Below are 19,404 nucleotides of genomic sequence, written 5' to 3' on the forward strand. Positions count from 1 at the left end.
CTGAGCTCGAGGCTTCTGAAAGGCCTGGTGCACCAGCGGACAGGCACCCAGCTCCCCCGCGATCGAAAGCGAAAGCGTGGGAGCTGGGTGCCTGTCCGCTCCGGCACCAGGATGGCAGGTTAGGCCTAGGGGACCCTACACGTGCATGAGGCCTCTAGTTTTTAAAATAAAATAAATATGGAGCCCTAGCCGGTTTGGCTCAATGGATACAGCATCAGCCTGAGGACTGAAGGGTCCCAGGTTCGATTCAAGGGCATGTATCTTGGTTGCAGGCTTCTCCCTGGCCCGGGCCCCTGGTCGAGCCCTGGTTGGGACTTGTACAGAAGGCAACCAATCGATGTGTTTCTCTCACATCAATATTTCTCTGTCTTTTCCTCTCTCTTCCATTCTCTCTAAAAATCAATGGAAAAATATCCTTGGGTGAGGATTAAAAAATAATAAAAAAATACAACAATAAAATGAATTTAAAAAAATGGAATCTGTTCTCTGGACCTGGTTATAATGTGATTATTTCTTTAGTAATCAACTAATGTTAATAAGATGGCCCAACTTTCAGTAAGGAATAAAAGCCATATATGAACACACCCAAGGGTCTGTTCTTAGGTTCCTAATAACAAAAAGCAGCTGTTGCTAGGTACAAAAAATGAGAAGGGCACATGTACTATAAATATCAAAGATTCATGAAAATCTAGAAGGGGTTCACACTAGCTATCACTCATTCATTCAGAAAACATTACTAAGGAACTACTAAGTGCAAGGGAAAGTGGATATAAAAATAAAAAGACAATAGACCTCTGCAAAAACAAAACAAAAAATCACTCATCTATGTCAAAGAAAACCAGAGCTGGATAGTAACATGGTAAAACAGATTTTATTCAGGAATATTGCAATTTGGAATTGAGCCCAGTATAAGAACTGGGCTCAATTCCAAATATAGCATGGGCAAGTGGGAATGCATAGCCAAGCACCAGGGTGAGGGGTCGGTGGGTAGAAAATTACTAAGAGGAGAAGGGAGATTCTGGCTAAATTGACCTAACAGGATTCTTGCTGAAGACAGGCCAAACTGATCAGACATCACCTGGTGGGTGGTGGAGGATGAAGAACCTGATCAGATCTGAGGGTGATCAGATATCGGGGTGGAGGGGGCAGTTCTTACCAAAACTGGATTTTACTCCCTAGCCGGTTTGGCTCAGTGGATAGAGCCTCGGCCTGTGGACTGAAGGTTCCATTCCAGTCAAGAGCACATGCCCAGGTTGTGAGCTCAATCCCCAGTAGGGGGCGTGCAGGAGGCAGCCGATCAGTGATTCTCATCACTGATGTTTCTATCTTTCCTTCTCCCTTCCTCTCTGAAATCAATAAAAATATACTTAAAAAACAAACAAAGGAAACCAATGGATTTTACAAGAAAGTGCATACATAGATGGGCCTAAAAGAAGATTCAAGAGCCTCATTAAAATTTGGACAGGCATAAAAAAGAAAAGAAAAAAGAAAAAAAAATTTGGACAGGCAAAGAATCGTTGTCATCTGACAGGAAAGATGTCAGGTAAGTAGTAAGAATGATGGCTTAATTTATAAGTTCAATTAGTCAGAGGTGATCAGTGTACATATTAGACCCCTTGCTATTTCACCTATTCTCTGTAGTCATTCATCAAATTGTTTTGCTAGCAAATCTAGAGTATAGACTAGAGCACAAAAAAGAGGGGTTAACAGTCTTGGTAAAAGATCTGACAAGGAAAAAGTTTGAAACTAATAACCACAATTTACTTTTTAGGCCAAAAAGTAAATTTACTCAACTTAAAATTCACTAATTCACTAAATATTTTCTTCAGTGCATGCCAGATGCTCTAGGCCCCAGAATTCAACAGTGAATGAGACAGACAAGGTTTCTACCCTCATAGTGCTTATGGTGTAAAAGGAAAAAACAAATATTAAGCCAATAAACAAAATAATTTTAGATTAATAACAAATAATTCTATGAAAGAAATGAAATAGTGATGTCAGTGACTAGAAGTGGACTACTTTGTTTATGAATAAAAAGGAAATGGCTATATTATTTGTAACCAAAGGGGAATGGGATAGAATACAGAAATCTAGGTTAAAACTCCTGGAAGCCTTTCCTCTTACAACACAGTTGATGTTCAATAAATATTTATTTATTTAATCTAACGGTGATATTCAAGTATACTTTGCTCAAGTATACTTTTGAGTTTTTGCAGAAAGCTGTTGGGACCACAAAACAATTGCTATGCAGGTATTTATGTATTTAAAGCTATTCACAGAGAAGACATTTTAAACATATACTTACAACTACTTTGTAACTAAGGCATTTTATGTGACTATATTCAACCAATTCTGTGCTTTTCTTAAAATACAAAAACCACCGAGAAACCAAGATGGCGGCATAGGTAAACACCTAAACTGCTGCCTCGCACAACAATTTCAAAACTACAACTAAAAGACAAAATGGACATCATCCAGAACCACAGGAAAGCTGGCTGAGTGGAAATTCTACAACTAGAAGGAAAGAGAAAAGCACACGGAGACTCAGAGGAGCTGCAAAAGGCTGAGGTATAAAGACGCGTGCGCGGAGAGGACTGGTGGCTGAGTGCGCGGCTGGCTTTCTCAAGTGGGAGGGAGACGGAAGTTCCTGACTGCGCTGAACTCCAGTTCTGGGCGAGACTCTGGGAACCCAGACTCATTCGGGAGGAATCTGGACTGTCTGGCAGCGGGCGAAACTCAAGGGCGGCTTTCTCTCAGAGGTGCTTGCGGCGATTACCAAGGGACACTGAGACCCAGAGGCCTCATAGGGCAGGGCTGATGGGAAGCCAAGGCTGTCTGCTCCACCATGAGACTCCGCCCCATCCAAGCTGAGCACAGAGGCTTTTGTAATTCTGTAAGTCTTGTCTCATAAGGGTGTCTCCAGCACAGAAGTTCTCCCAGCATAGACACAGCTGATCCTCACAGCCAATTGGCCTGGAGGTCAATTCCTCCCAGTGATACCAACAACAATCAAGACTTAACTACAACAAGGCTGTGCACACAGCCCACAAAGGGGTGCACCAAGAGTGTCCACCTCAGGTAATTAGGGAGGCTTAGCCACTGGGCCATATAGGACACCTAGCACACAAAGCTACTCTACCAACTCAGGGAAGCAGCGAAAATGCAGAGACAAAGAAACATATCACAAATAAAAGAAATGGAGGAAAGCAAACGACTGGATATAGAGTTCAAAACCACGGTTATAAGGTTTTTCAAGAATTTCCTAGAAAAGGCCAATAAATTCAATGAGACCCTCGAGGATATGAAAAAAGACCAACTAGAAATTAAACATACACTGACTGAAATAAAAAATATTATACAGAGACCTAACAGCAGACTAGAGGACCGCAAGAATCAAGTCAAAGATTTGAAATACAAAGAAGCAAAAAACACTCAACCAGAAAAGCAAAAAGAAAAAAGAATCCAAAAATATGAAGATAGTGTAAGGAGCCTCTGGGACAACCTCAAGCGTACCAACATTCAAATTATGGGGGTGCCAGAAGGAGAGAGCAAGATACTGAAAATCTATTTGAAGAAATAATGACCGAAAACTTCCCCCACATGGTGAAAGAAATAGACTTACAAGTCCAGGAAGCGCACAGAACCCCAAACAAAAGGAATCCAAAGAGGACCACACCAAGACACATCATAATTAAAATGCCAAGAGCAAAAGACAAAGAGAGAACATTAAAAGCAGCAAGAGAAAAACAGTTAGCCCTACCTGGTTTGGCTCAGTGGATAGAGCATCGGTCTGCGGACTGAAGGGTCCCAGGTTCGATTCCAGTCAAGGGCACATGCCCGGGTTGTGGGCTCGACCCCTAGTGGGGTCATGCAGGAGGCAGCCAATTAATGACTCTCTCTCATCATTGATGTTTCTATCTCTCTCTCCCTCTTCCTTCCTCTCTGAAATCAATAAAAATATATTTTTTTAAAAAGAGAGAGAAAAACAGTTAATTACCTACAAGGGAGCACCCATACGATTGTCAGCTGATTTCTCAACAGAAACTATGAAGGCCAGACGGGAGTGGTAAGAAATATTCAAAGTGATGAATAGCAAGAACCTACAACCAAGATTACTCTATCCAGCAAAGCTATCATTTAGAATTGAAGGTCAGATAAAGAGCTTCACAGATCAGAAAAAGCTAAAGGAGTTCCTCACCACCAAACCAGTATTATATGAAATGCTGAAAGGTATTCTTTAAGAAGAGGAAGAAGAAGAAAAAGGTAAAGATAAAAATTATGAACAACAAATACATATCTATCAACAAGTGAATCTAAAAATCAAGTGAATAAAAAATCTACTAACAGAATAAACTGGTGAATATAATAAAATCAGGGGCATAGAATCGGAGTGGACTGACAATTCTCAGGGAGAAAGGGGTGTGGGGGGTGTGGGAAGATACTGGACAAAAATCATACACCTATGGATGACGACAGTGGGGGGGAGGTAAGGGCAGAGGATGGGGTGGGAACCGGGTGGAGGGGAGCTATGGGGGGGGGGGGAAAGAGGAACAATTGTAATAATCTGAACAATAAAAATTTATTAAATTAAAAAAAACCACAAAAATCACAGAGAAAGCTCTATAGTTTTTGGTTAGAATGTTAAAAATGGGGAGAAGGTATCTGTCAAGTTAACTCTTAATTGCCCCTTGAAAACAAAACCTAGTCCAGAGTTGTTAAACTATATTTTCAAGTATAAAAAATGCTAACTAAGGATGCAGCAGAAAGGGCAGCTTAATATACGACTTTTGGGAGTACAAATTGGGACAATAATTCTAGGAAGCAATCTGGCAATATTTATATTAAGTGTCTTAAAATGCCTCATATCCTTTGAACAAATCATTCTTCTTTCAGGACTTTATTCTGAAGCTAAAACCAGAAACATAGACTATTTATATATTAAAATGTTCATCATAGCCATATTTATAACAAAAATAAAACAGAAATTAAATTAAATGTTTAAGAAGGGATAAATATAAATTAGGATACTCCCTTACAACAGACTATATTTAAGTTAAGAATGTTTCTGAGAGCTATTTAATGACATTAGAAAATGTTATACACTAAGTGAGCGGAAAGCAGGATATAATATTACATATGCACCATAACTTCAAATCTATAAAAGAGCAAACAAAATAATAAACATTGAAAAAGAGAACACTAATATCAAATGTTAATAATGGTTATGAATGGGTAATGGTATTCCAGATTACTTTATTTTCTTCTTTGTACTTCAGTATCTTACAAAGTCTCTACAATAATCACAGGCTGCTTTTAATAAATTTTAAAAATTATAATGTAATCTAATAATAAAAAAGAATGTCAGCCAAAACCGGTTTGGCTCGGTGGATAGAGCGTCGGTCTGCGGACTGAAAGGTCCCAGGTTCGATTCCGGTCAAGGGCATGTACATTGGTTGCGGGCACATCCCCGGTATGGGGTGTGCAGGAGGCAGCTGGTCGATGTTTCTCTCTCATCGATGTTTCTAGCTCTCTATCCCTCTCCCTTCCTCTCTGTAAAAAATCAATAAAATATTTTAAAAAAAAAAAGAATGTCAATCTGCATGACTTAAAAAAATATGTCTATATGCTTTTTTAAAAGGCCCATATCTGCTACACTATTTTAAATAACATTTTTAATTGTTTTGTTGTTGTTGTTGTTGTTTTGAGAGAAAGAGAAACATAATGAAAAAGAAAAACATTGATAGGTTGACTCCCATTTGTACCCTGAAGGCACCCCAACCATGCCCCCCACCAGGGCATGTGCAACCTGGGAATGTGCCCTGGCCCCAATCGAACCACCGCCTCTTGGTATACATGGGGGACACTCCAACCAACACATACTGGCCAGGGTTCTGCTGGACTATTTCAAAGCACTAAACAGTATATTTACAAATCATACAAAGTTGTTCATTCTCTATTACAAAGTAACAGAACCAAATGACAAATTAAGTTCAAAATTGACTACAAAAAAAAAACTTTCTAAAATTATAAGGGAATAGCTTCATATAGAAATAGACATGGTGGAAATTTAAACATATCGATACACAAGGTAAATCAAGCAATTCAAGATAATTCCTCCTTTGTTGCCTTCAAGGACCCATTTTCAGAATCCCATGAATGCTCCCTAACAACGAGTATTACTTACAAACACAGAAATTTCTTCAACCATCTATCACAACGGGAATAAAGCAAGCTGATTACCAAGCTTACCAGGTACTGAATGCCTTTCAGCTCAGCTATAAATAACCTAAAAAATTTAGACAAGCACCCAATCAAAGTTCTATGGGCTCCATTACCTTATGATATTAAAAAGAAATTATACACAAACAAATCTCTTCCAAGAACACAACTTTGGAGACCAAGTTTCAAAGTCTAAGATAATTTAGCTGCTGCTAAGCAGAGTACAAACACTATCTCTATACCTTGGCAGACTAAACATTTTATTCACCATAGAATACTCAGTGCTGCTAGAAAACTGACTGAAACTGCCCTAGCTGGTTTGGCTCAGTGAATAGAGCATGCGGACTGAAGGATCCCGGGTTCGATTCAGGTCAAGGGCACATGCCCAGGTTGTGGGCTCGATCCCCAGTGTGGGGCGTGCAGAAGGCAGCCAATCAATGATTCTCTCTCATCATTGATGTTTCTAACTCTCTCACCCTTCCTCTCTGAAATCAATATATTAAAAAAACACACACAAAAAACTGACTTAAGGAAGATTCCAGTAAACATAAGAACTGTTAGACCATAATGCAGGTTATGTGAACTCCCAGAAAACAAAGAAAGCTCATGTTTTACTAGGACTTGATTATTAGGAATTGAAGTCTTTGTTCCTAAATTCTGGGTCCATTTTCCACTGTTTTGTTTAGCATAACAACAGTTTGCTAGTAGGTAAATCAATGGCCCCAAAAGCATTATACAGAAAGCATATATATTACTGTAACCTTATACTAATTAGCCTTATTGTTTTATATCAGGGTTTTTCTAAAGCACTTTGCTAACTTGAAAACTGAGGCAGAGAGCTACAAAAAACATAGGCAAAAGATGTGTCAAGAAGTTGAGGTTGGCCTGAACCCTAAATTACCTGTTCTCACATACCCCAAGTAAGATATAAAAATGGACACCACATCTTTTTATAACTCTTTAAAGTTGGATGACAATTTGCATATTGTAGACTGACAGCTGAATTGTGTATTTCCAAAAGTTTACATACAACAGGTGTCTCCTTTATGTTTATAATATAAATAAATGTCCAGAAACATTAGTTTGAGGGACTACAAGTTCTTGGAGTATTATTTGCCTAGGAAAATGAAATAATGTCCATAGTTTTAAAATTAAGTATATTTCACTATAATAAACATTGAAAAACATTGATAGGTTGACTCCCTTTATTTAGACCAGCAGTTGCCAACCAGTGGTCTGCGGACCACTGGTGGTCTGTGAGGTCCGAAAGGTTGGCGACCGCTGATTTAGACTATAACTGGAAAATTAATAATCCAGTTATAGTCTAAATAAAGGATTGGCAATCTTTACCCCATAGCCCAAATCTCGTTGGTGACATGTTTGTGTATGGCCCACAAGCTAAGAATGGTTTTTACACTTTTAAATGATTAATCAAAAGAATAATTTGTGACATGTGAAAATTGTATGAAATTCAAATTTTAGTTTTCATAAATACAATTTTATGGGAACACAGCCCCACTTATTTTTTGCATGCTGTCTATGACTACTTTTGTGCTACAGTAGCAGAGTTTCGTAGTTTTAAACAGGGACCTCAGCCTAACATATTTACTATCTGGCCTTAGTTGCCAACTACTGGTATTTATATTGTTATTAATTGAAATACATGGTTAATTAAGATATCCCAAGTATGACAAATGTTAAGAGTGTATATTCTGTTAAGGATTTTTATTTATTTAAAAAAATTTTTTTAAATTGATTTCAGAGAGGAAGGGAGAGGAAGAAAGAGATAGGAACATCAATGATGAGAGAAAATCATTGATGGGCTGCTTCTTGCACACCCCCTACTGGGGATGGAGCCAGCAACCCAGCATGAGCCCTGACCGGGAATAGAACCATTACCTCCTGGTTCACAGGTCAACGCTCAACCACTGAGCCACACTGGTTGGGCAATAAGGACTTTTATAATGTGACAAGTACTAAATTATTTTTATTTTATTTTTCAAAATTTAGAAAATTTCGAAATTAGGTTTTCTTAAAATATGGTTAATTTAAATTAACCCTAGCCCTGGCCGGTTTGGCTCAGTGGCTAGAGCATCGGCCTGTGGACTGAAGGGTCCCCAGTTCAATTCCAGTCAAGGGTACATGCCCAGGTTGCAAGCTCAATCCCCAATGAGGAAAGTGCAGATGGCAGCTAATCAATGATTCTCTCTCATCACTGATGTTTCTATCTCTCTCTTCCTCTCTGAAATCAATAAAAATATATTTTAAAAAATAAAGATGTTTTTTAAAAATTAACCCTAGTTCTGAATATTTAGCATATTCACCTAGCACCTCATTAAAAAACAGATTCCTAGGCCTCCTGTATTCACTTGGCTTTGGCTTCCAAGAATTACCACCTTGGGTAATTCTGACACCTTTTGAGAAGCACTAAAATGGAGAGCTTATATCCCTTCTATATGGTAAGTAGCTGTATTTTTCCAGTTAGGTACGATAATATAGTTCTCAAAGTGAGCTCCAGGGATCCCTATTGATCCTTTTCAGAGTGTTCATGGGTGTTTAAATCGTACATGGCTAAAGATCCACTTAAAGGGCAAGGCAGGCCAATGCATTTTAAATATGTTTTATTATTACTGTTGTTGTTGTTGATTTTAGAAAGAGAGGAAGGGAGAGATAAAAACATCAATCGGCTGCCTCCTGCACGGCCGATCCCCCTACTGGGGATCAAATCTGCAACCCAGGCATGTGCCCTGACTGAGAATCAAACCTGTGACCTCTTGGTGCATGGGTCCATGCTCAATCAACTGAGCCACATCTGCTGGGCCCAATACATTTTATATATTTTTATTGATCTCAGGGAGGAAAGAGAGGGAGAGAGAGAGAGAAACATCAATGATGAGAGAGAATCATTGACTGGCTGCCTCCTGCACATCCCCTACTGGGGACTGAGCCACAACCCAGGCATGTCCAATGCATTTTACTGTAACAGAGTAACAAAAGTTCACAGATATAGTTTTTGATTTTACACATCTAACCTTTAACAAACTATCACTTTTCAAATTTTGGTGTAGTATCAAAGAATAAAGACTATCTATAATTATCTGAAAAAGAATCTTTTCTTTTCCTATTACACATCTGTCTGAACCCACGGTTTCTTCATGTACTTCAATCAAAACAACATATCGTAACAAATTGAATGCAGAAGCAGATATGAGAATCCTGCTGTTTTCTATTAAGTCAGACATTAAAGAGATTTAAAGCTCTTCCCTTAAATCTTTTGGAAACTGCCTGGCCAGCGTGGCTCAGCGGTTGAGTGTGGACCTAGGAACCAGGAGGTCACAGGTTTGATTCCCGGTCAGGGGCACATGCCTGGGTTGCGGGCTCAATCCCCAGTGTGGGGCATGCAGGAGGCAGCTGATTCGTGATTCTCTCTCATCATGGATGTTTCTCTCTCTCTCTCCCTTCCTCTCTGAAATCAATAAAAACATATATATTTTTTAAAATCTTTTGGAAACTACTGTTATTTATGTTGTTATTTTAAAATATCTATTTTTAAAATTTTTCCATTTTAATTTCTGATATACTAAATATCAATAGATATAACCAAGGTAAACAAAAATTCTTTTGAGTCCTCAATTAATTTTGAAGAAGAAAAAAGAGTGGATTCTAAAACCAAAAGCAGTTGGAAACCCACTGCTTTAAGAAATACATAAACAGTAGAGTACCACCCTGGATTGATCAATCAAAGAGCAGGTTGAAATTAATTTTTAATTTCAGGCTCAGACATGCAGAAACAGGTTTCAAAGAAAGGACCCAGATTAACTAGACCAAATAGTTTTGTAGCAAATGACAAAAAGCAGATGGAAGTAAGAATTAGGCTGAGTCATAGGCAACACATGGCCAAAGTTTAGAACCTATCTCTGGAAGCAGCTTCATACAAGCCAACTACTTGAGTAGAAGTTTTTATCTCTCTAGGCTTTTGGAGGATTCAAGGAACTATTTTTGAACTATCCTCAGAAAAGTTAATAAAGCAAAAACAAAGAAGCAACCACTTGCTAAAGTGATAGCAGGAAGCAGAGTTAGAAATAAATAGAGAACATTATACCTATGTTTGGCCTCAATATGCATTTTAAAAACAGAAAAATTCCTGGATATTGGTAAGCTGTCAAAATCTAATGTTGTGTTTCAGTTTTTTCCTATTCATTTTCAGATAAAGTAGGATCCCTAAAGCAATAAACGAATACTAATCAACCTTAAAATACTAATCTTTAAGGATAGGTTAGAAATCTTCATGGACTTGCCCTGGCCAGTGTGGCTCAGTTGGTTGGGTGTCATCCATGCACCAAAAGGTTGCTGATTCAATTCCTGGTCAGGGCACAAGCCCAGGTTGTGGGCTGGATCCCCAGTAGGGAGTGTGCAGGAGGCAGCTGATTGATGCTTCTCTCTCATATCAATGTTTCTCTCCCTTTCCCTTCCTCTCTCTCTAAAATCAATTTAACAAAATCTTTTCTAAGACTGCCCACATACTGGCAACACAGTGATCTATTTTGGGTATTCCAATGCTCACTGATTAACTTTCAACAGTCCCAAACACAGATGCATGAATATTAGCAAACTACTGCTTGACCAAAAATTTTTTTTAAGCCCTGGCCAGTGTGGCTCAATGGTTAGAGCTTCGGCCCACACACCAAAGGGTCATGGGTTCAATTCCCAATCAAGGGTATGTACCTGGTTTGCAAGTTCAATCCCTGGCCCAGTCAGGGCACGTGTAAGAGGTAACCAATGGATGTGTGTGTCTCTCTCTCACATCAATGTTTCTCTATCACGCTCTCTCTCCCCCCCACTCCCTTCCTTCCACTCTCTCTAAAAATAAATGGAAAATATATCCTTGGGTGAGGATTAACAGCAACAACAAAAAAAACTTAAACAAAAAGAAAGAAAATGGTGCTAGCCCTGGATGATGTGGCTCATTTGGTTGAACATTGTCCCATGCACCAAAAAAAAAAGGTCACCAGTTTCATTCCTGGTCAAAGCACATGCCTGGGTTGTGGGTTTGATCCCCAATAGGGGAGGGATGCAGGAGGCAGCAGATCGATGTTTCTCACATCAACGTTTTTTTCCCCCCTCTCTCTCTCTAAAATAAATTTAAAAATATAAAAAAGAAAATAGCGCTAGAAGAGACATGTTAGTACCAGAAATACCATGCTAAAGAAAACCAACATGGTGTTACTCAAGTTTGATAAAGCTTAAATAAATACTAGTGGCAAGAAAGTTGATGCCAACACGAATCATTTATAGCAATTATATGTTATATTCAAGAAATCATCCTCTTTTTATAATATAGTCAGGCTTATTCCTGTTTCAAAAAGAATGGTTATGCTCTATTTTTAATCTGAAAAAAAAAAGTAATTTTTCTACTGTATGAATTTTAACCCCCAAATAAAATTTGGCTAATTTAGCATATAAGATTCCTTTGTCCACTATGTCAGAAAGAAGCACTATCTTACCTAATAAAAGAGAAACATGCAAATTAACCATCACTCCGCTACACCCACAGCCAATCAGAGTGAGTATGCAAATTAACCCAACAAAGATGGAGGTTAATTTGCATATGCAGGAGTGGAGCAGAGTGAAGCCTGCTATGAGAGGAAGAGGGCGGTGGAGGGAGCTACTGGAGTGGTGCTCCAGACAGAAGTGAGGACTTGCCGGCTCCGGGTGGCCTGGGAGCGGGGACTTGCCGGCTCCAGGTGGCCTGGGAGCGGGGACTTGCCGGCTCCTGGGCAGCAGGGGAGCGGGGACTTGCTGGCTCCTGGTAGGAGCGGGGATGTGCCGGCTCCCGGGCGGCCGGAGAGCAGGAACTTGCTGGCTCCCGGGCAGCTGGGAGTGAAGCCAGGGAAAGGAAGGCCTATTCTTGCACGAATATCGTGCAACAGGTCTCTAGTATCATATAATAAGATATTAGTAAGAGTAATTCTACTCAAAGAAAGCAAGTTGGATTTTTTTGAGGTAGGACTATGATGAAACAGTACTGTTCCCACTGAGGCCCAAGCCACAAGCTCAAAAGTGACTTTTTAAGCTAAATATTGCTTCCTGTTACTTTCATAAATTGATATTTACTAAGGATAAGTGCAGTATTGAATAGAAAAGAGAAACTATTTGCACAGTTGGGTTTGAAATGCATGAGAATACTTAGGATTAAAATTACCCAAAGATGAAAAAAAACTAACAAAGTTAATTCATGTGTTTGTAATGAGTTTTGTTTCCTAATAAGTGTCCTTATATTCCGCATAAGACTAATGCAGTAACTCACCTTTGATTTAGTTGGGACTCTTTCCTAGATGTCTGCCTACAAAGTTTTAGAAATTAGTTAAATTTATCTTTTCATACAACCTTTCCTGAATTGTAACACTTCATCCTTCCTTTCCAAAGAAGCCATACAGTATCTTTACTTTCAAACTGAACTGAATTTTGCTTCATTACATACAGACAGTGAGTATATTCAGATTTTAAAAGTTTCTAAACAAAAGGACAAACAAGTGAAGGAAAGGAAGCCAAATACTATGATTTAACAGAAAAACAACACTCTTTTAACAGAAAGTGTCCACCAGGGAAATTCTGAAGAGAAAATGTCATGATAAAATATTTGAAGACATGAAATGTCCAATGCGAAATATTTGTTGTTGGTGGTGTTGATTTTTTTTTTTGGCTTAAGAGTTATTATTTATTACTATTTATGTTCCTTACTTTTTGTTTATCCATTCCCACTGGGTCAGTAGAACCATTTTAATTTTATTTTCTTTACAGTCCATTTTTCTTCCTGATTCTTCAATAGTAAGTTCCCTGAGATGAGCTCTATTTATGAATGTTTGGACTGGAAAGGACCTTGAGAGGTCATCATGTCCATCCCTCTACTTTTCCAGGAGAATTCATAACTGAACAATCTCAGATGGATAGAAAGTATCAAAAGAAAATGTAAAGCATTCCCTAACAGCATGTTACTTTATTCCACATGAACATTTACACTCACAATTTGCAATTTTCTAAAGACGAAAGTAAAAACTAAAGCCCCCAAAGAGGAAGGTGCTTTAACAATGCATTTATCAGCTAAATTGCTCAAACATAAATTCAACTATCAGGTCTAAAATTAACACATAGAAAAGTTGTTGGCTGCCAACATAAAGTCTTAGTCCTTAGAGATGTCTTCTGATGTACTATCTTATTTGTAGTACCATTTCACCTACAGCACATAGAGTGACAAATACAGACCACCACACCAATAAAAGAGAAATATGCGAATTGACCATACCTCCGTGACACCCACCAGCCAATCAGGAGCAAATATGCAAATTAACCCAACAAAGACAGCGGGTTAATTTGCATACGCAGGCGTGGAGCAAAGACTGAAGACTAAAGAGGCTTGGCTTCTCCACTGCAGCCGGAGTGAAGGCCTGGATCCCGGGTGCTGGAGGAAAACTGGTGCCGGCAGCCAGGGAAAGGAAGGCCTATTGCACGAATCTTTGTGCAATGGGCCTCTAGTAAATTATAATTATAAATGGCAATTACATGTGTGTGTATATGTGTATTTTTTACAGGTGGTACAAGTTTTTATTCCAAACAAAAAATGAAAAGTTAGGTCTAAATTGGAGATGTCAACATTATGGAAAACTATAATACAATTGTTATGTGGACAATAGTTTAATTCTTTAATATGTAACTTAAAATGTTCAGGGAATAGCATTTTGTCCTAAAATAGTTTCTACAACAGAATTTCATCTGATGACAAAAAGCATACAAAAGATACACTGTTAATCATTCTATATTAATTTAAACAAAAAAAGGAAGCAGGTCGAAACCGGTTTGGCTCAGTGGATAGAGCATCAGTCTGCGGAACGAAGGGTCCCAGGTTCGATTCCGGTCAAGGGCATGTACATTGGTTGCAGGCACATCCCCAGTGGGGGATGTGCAGGAGGCAGCTGGTCGATGTTTCTCTCTCACCGATGTTTCTAGCTTTCTATCCCTCTCCCTTCCTCTCTGTAAAAAATCAATAAAATATATTTTTTAAAAAAAGGAAGCAGGACTACAAGTCTTTGAAATGGGGGTAAACATACTTGAAAAAAATAGGGAGCAGGGAAGGTAGAGTCCAAAAATTATAGACTGATGAAATATTGTTTACCAAGAAAATTATAAAATGAATTATTAAGATGGCGGCTTTAAACAAATGGCAAGTAATGCAGTGATCTATAAACATTAGCATAAGATGGCAAAATAGTAACTAATGTCTAACTTCATTTTCTTTTTTTAACAGGGTCTCTAGCCAAGGAGCTCAGGTATATGCCCAGAAATAGAATATTTTTAGATTACAACAGGGAAACTCTTCATACTTCATAAGAAATATAGGTTAGATGATAAATCAGTAGGTGGATTCATAAATGAATTTTATCCAAAAGATTGATTAATGGATTAATATCAACCTAATGATAGTATGATGTTAAAGCATTGCTTCACCCTTATATATTTTACCAGTCACCTAAAACAAAAACTTAGGTGTTAGGACATCTGTAATACTGTCAACAATAAAAAATAAATTAAGAAAACACACACCATAGGAGCCATGTTTATCACATTTATCTATCAATACAAAAATATGAGGAATGCCCAAGAGGCGAAATAACATTATCAAGCTAAAACAATAAACCAAAACCAATGAGATGACAGTTACTGGGATCAACGTAAAGTCTTCAATTACATTTAAAAAATCAGTTACAAAAAAAAAAAAATCAATCACCCAGGCAGGTGGTGTGGTTCAGTAGTTGAGCATCGACCTATGAACCAGGAGGTCACAGTTTGATTCCAGGTCAGAGCATATGCCCAGGTTGCTGGCTTGATCCCCAGTAGGGGGCATGCAGAAGGCAGCCAATCAATGATTCTCTCTCATCATTGATGTTTCTATCTCTTTCTCCCTCTCCCTTCCTCTCTGAAATCAATAAAAAAATATATTTTTTTAAAAATCAATTACACAAATTAATGTGATCTTAGGCTTTAAAAATAGAGATATAGAGTACAATTTTAAAAAGAGGATACTCTCCCCTGTACTTTTATTGATCAGATATCTGAGATGTTTATATTCAGACCTAGACAAGAAGCCCTAAAAAATTAGGCAACTAAGTTGATAAGGAACCTGAACTTTATTAAAAATGTCATTTAAGGAATAGAAGCCTTAACAAGACATAACTGTCATCAAATATTTGAAGGACTACCATGCTGACAAGGAATTAGGTTTGTTTATTGTAGCTTGAGATGGCAGAATTAAAGAGCTTCAGCACAATGTACAGAATGTTCTAAAAGTAGAGTTCCAAAATGGAACAGGGAATCTGTGAAGTGAGGATCTTTGTCTTATAGCATTCGGAAGGTAAAGGACTATGCTTCAGGGATTCCAAATATGATGCCTTTTCACATTTCATGAATATACTTGATCCCAAAATAAGCCTGTTAAGAGGAAGGAAGGCAACGTTGAAAAATGAGAAACTTAAAACTGCTTTCTTTCACATGTTTCTAAAGAAATGGAAAACTTTTCATGAACTCTAAAATCAGTACCATTTTCAGAGAAACCAACACAAAAGAAATTAATGCTTCTTCTTTTTAAATGAATACTGCATTTTTTCCTTAAAGAAACATCTGCACCTTAACTTTAGTTTATCAAGGAATAAGGGACAATTATACTCCAGCCTGCCAACTAGTCCCACAAAGAGAGTTGTCTTTATTAGATATTTATATGGCAGTGCTATTTGCTCCACCCAAAACTTCCTCCCAAGGAGAAGGCTCCTCCTAATCAGACGTGGATAGGAGGCTGCTGTAACTCCCTCCTTTTGACTCCCTCCTACTGCAGCCCAGGAAAAACTCAGTCTTGACATGTACAAAACAGTAACTTGTGAGAACTTCAGAGCAGCTGTGTTCAGACAGAGCCAGGGACTTTACTTGAGGCAAAGTAGTAGCTTAAGAATTTGTTTAAAAAAAAAAAATGATTTCCATTTTGGGTTGAAAGCAGGGAGAGGAAAAAAGAAAGGAGATACAGTAATGATACCCATTAATATTTAAAATCCATAATAAACAAGAATGCTTACTAATTACAACACGGAAACTATCATGGGATGGTACCTTTGATTCACAAATTTAAAGATGAGCACTCTCTAACTTTCTGCTAACACTAATGGGAAATGGGAAAAACAAATCTTGCATTTAACAGTGCCCAAGTCAAAGCCATCACAAATTCTAGGACAGAAGACGAAAACAAGGGGCTTTGCTATTTTGTTGGATTATTTTTGTGTGCTATCGTCAGGCAAACTGTGAAAATGTCTGAAAGTCCAATAGTAATGTTCTGAATGTGAAATACTGGAACCAAATTCAGTTAAGTAACGCTAAAGATCAGTAATCAATTGGTCTCAGTGTGCCGTATGGGCGACTTCCTGGCCAAGAGAAAAAGCTTCAAATGGTAGCTGAAAACCAAAGGTTAATACAAAGCAACATACTCTGGTTTCTCTTCACGTAACAGCTTTAACAGTATTTCAGCTATTAATTTGCTTCTCAAAAGTAAAGGGAGGAGACGCCCTAGCTGGTTTGGCTCAGTGGATAGAGCGTAGGCCTTCGGACTGAAAAGTCCCAGGTTCAATTCCAGTCAAGGGCACATGCCCAGGTTGTGGGCTCAATCCCCAGTAGGAGCCATGCAGGAGGCAGCCAATCAATGATTCTCTCTCATCACTGATATTTCTAACTCTCTCCTCGCTGAAATCAATAAAAAGATTTTTTTTTTTTAAAAAGTAAAAGGAGAAGAGAAGGGATCTAAAAGATAAATATATGTAATAATAAAGAAGTTATTAATTGGCTATATTAGTCCAATTCATCATTAAATAATACACAACTATCAAACAAAGAGCAAAGGATTGTCATTATTCTGTACAGAATTAAGAACTGGTAAAACTACTTAGTATAGCTGCCAAACTTTTTTTCAGTTTCTTTCCTTACAGACATGTTACATTTCGTAATAGTCTCCACTTACTTTACATCCTCCATGTTTAAGTACAAATTGTGTTTGATTTCCCCAACCCTTGCCCTAAGATATAATGACATATATTTAGCTTCTGAGTCTGGACACCAAGGAAAAAAAATGAAATTTTTCACTTTCCTGAAATATGTGTCCATTTTATTTACATCATTTAAAAATATATAACATAAGCTAATTAAAACTGCAACCACCCATTTAATAACTCTTAAAGAATATGAGTAGGTAAGACACATTTAACAAAACACACTTCAGTTTAGTATATTTCTCTGTGCGTAGAAAACCTATAAAGACTGATGCCTCTACAGAAATTACTTACACTATTGCAAAGTTTTTAAACACAGGAATAAGTGGGCTTGCCGACAAAACTGTGCACACTCCCACAAACTGCACTTATGACACAACCTTCAGAGATACTAAAACACCCACTAAGCAGAAAACAAACTTTTTAAAGTTAGGAAAGTAGCTAAATGGGAATTTGGGTAGGAGGTGCTCTGGGTAGTAAACACCCTCGTCAGAGAACATAAACAAGCAATTCGAGCAACATATAACTCCTTCTGGGACTCCAACTTGGACTGCTTCCGTCCCAGGCCCCCATCCCCGAGTTAGGAAGAGATTAAATGTGGGAAAAGTTAGAGAGGGAAAAAGGAAATCAGAGTAGAAGTGATGAAAGTGTGTGTGTTTTTTCTCCTTCTCAAACCCTATCCAGCGTTCTTGCAGGCTGATCACCAGACTGGATGTCATATCCACCAAAAGCCCTAAAACCGTACCCAAGTTTTTTCTGATACCTACATTCAAAACCTGTATATATCAGCCGTCTCCTTTTCAAACACCTCCCTTTCACCTCTGCAGTCCCCCATACTCTTCTCAAAGTGAAGTCTTTTGGCAACCAAGCCCACCACTATGTAAGTCTTCCTAAACTCATTCACCTAATTTTTTCCAAATCTATACTTTTCCTGATACCATGTCCCTGATATTCTTCTTTATAATTCAATCGAAATGCCATGATTCTCATTTCCAATGACTAAACCCTATCTATCTTTCCAGGCTCACTTACTGCCATGTTTTCACCTACTCATCCCTACCTTCTGCCTATTACCTCCAGCTTCTTCCAATGCCAAGTCCCCAACCCCACTCTTTCAGAAGCCAGTTTAGCACCCCTCCCCTTTCTCCCATTCCACCCCAATTCCATGATCCTTCCCTTAGGCTACACTACTACACTTCCATTCCCTCAGGATTCAACTCCCCACTTCTTGCCACGCCCTGTGCCCCCCGGGGCTACTTACCCCCAAGTTCTCCCCACACTTCAGGCCTCTGGCCCCGCCTTCCCCCCCCTAAAGGAAGGAGGCGGGAGGAGGGAAAGAGGGGCGGCACTCCGCAAGGTAAAGACGATCTCCCATTAGTGCTCAGCGCCGCCAATCTTAGCTCCCTTTTCTCTTATTGGTCAGCGTTAGCCCATGCCCCACCCTCTTCCTCAGACAGGGCCCGGCCACCGCCTCAGCGCCCCCGTCCAACACAGCCTAGGAGGGGAGACCCCGGCCAGAGAGACTGGGACTGATCAGAGTTGAAGGAGAGACTCTCGTCACATCGTGGGCTAGTTTATGTTAACAGGACTCACCCGCTGGCAGCTCCGTCGCCTCCCGCCCGCCCGCGCTCGGTCCCACAATCTGTCTCCAGCTCCTTCTTCCCCCCCTCAGCGGAGCTGATACTTTCCTCTCGTCCGGCCAGGCGCGCTCATCTCTCGCGAGATATGGGGGGGGGGGGGTTGGAGGAAGGGCGAGATCCGTAGGGCCTGAGTTGGAAAGGGGCCGAGGGGCGGGGCTCCGGGAAAATGTAGGGGCCAGACTTTCAGTGGGCAGGTCTGGGGAGCGAGGCTGAACGAGTTCGGGACACACAGATCACACGTGTCCGGTTACGAAACGTAGGGGAAAAGGAAAAGAAAAAGGAATCCTTACAGGTGCCTGTAGTAGTGGAGATCCAAAATGTGAAGTAAATATTTAGGGAATGAGATTATCCCAAAGGAACGCATTTTAAAAAACGAGACAAGATTATACCTGAATAAAGCTGTTAAAAAGAAAAAAGTGGAGGAAAAACCTGAGGCAGGGGTGGGGAAGCAAGGGATTCGGGGTTCC

At 39.2% G+C, this 19,404-nt stretch overlaps 1 protein-coding gene across 3 annotated transcripts in view; it reads right to left on the reverse strand.

Moving 5' to 3' along the window:
- Positions 1-19,006, reverse strand: part of ATF7 (activating transcription factor 7) — a 110,357-nt gene extending 91,351 nt beyond the window's left edge. For 2 of the 3 annotated variants that reach the window (XM_079775123.1, XM_079775121.1), the window contains exon 1: positions 18,891-19,006. The gene's annotated coding sequence lies outside the window, so the exon portion shown is untranslated. Of the gene's footprint in view, positions 1-18,558; positions 18,621-18,890 lie in introns of those variants that run through there. The other variant, XM_079775122.1, reaches the window with a different exon arrangement.
- Between the last annotated feature and the right edge of the window lie 398 nt (positions 19,007-19,404).

This window comes from Cnephaeus nilssonii, assembly GCF_951640355.1.
Source record: "Cnephaeus nilssonii genome assembly, chromosome: 6".
Taxonomy (NCBI): Eukaryota; Metazoa; Chordata; class Mammalia; order Chiroptera; family Vespertilionidae; genus Cnephaeus; species Cnephaeus nilssonii.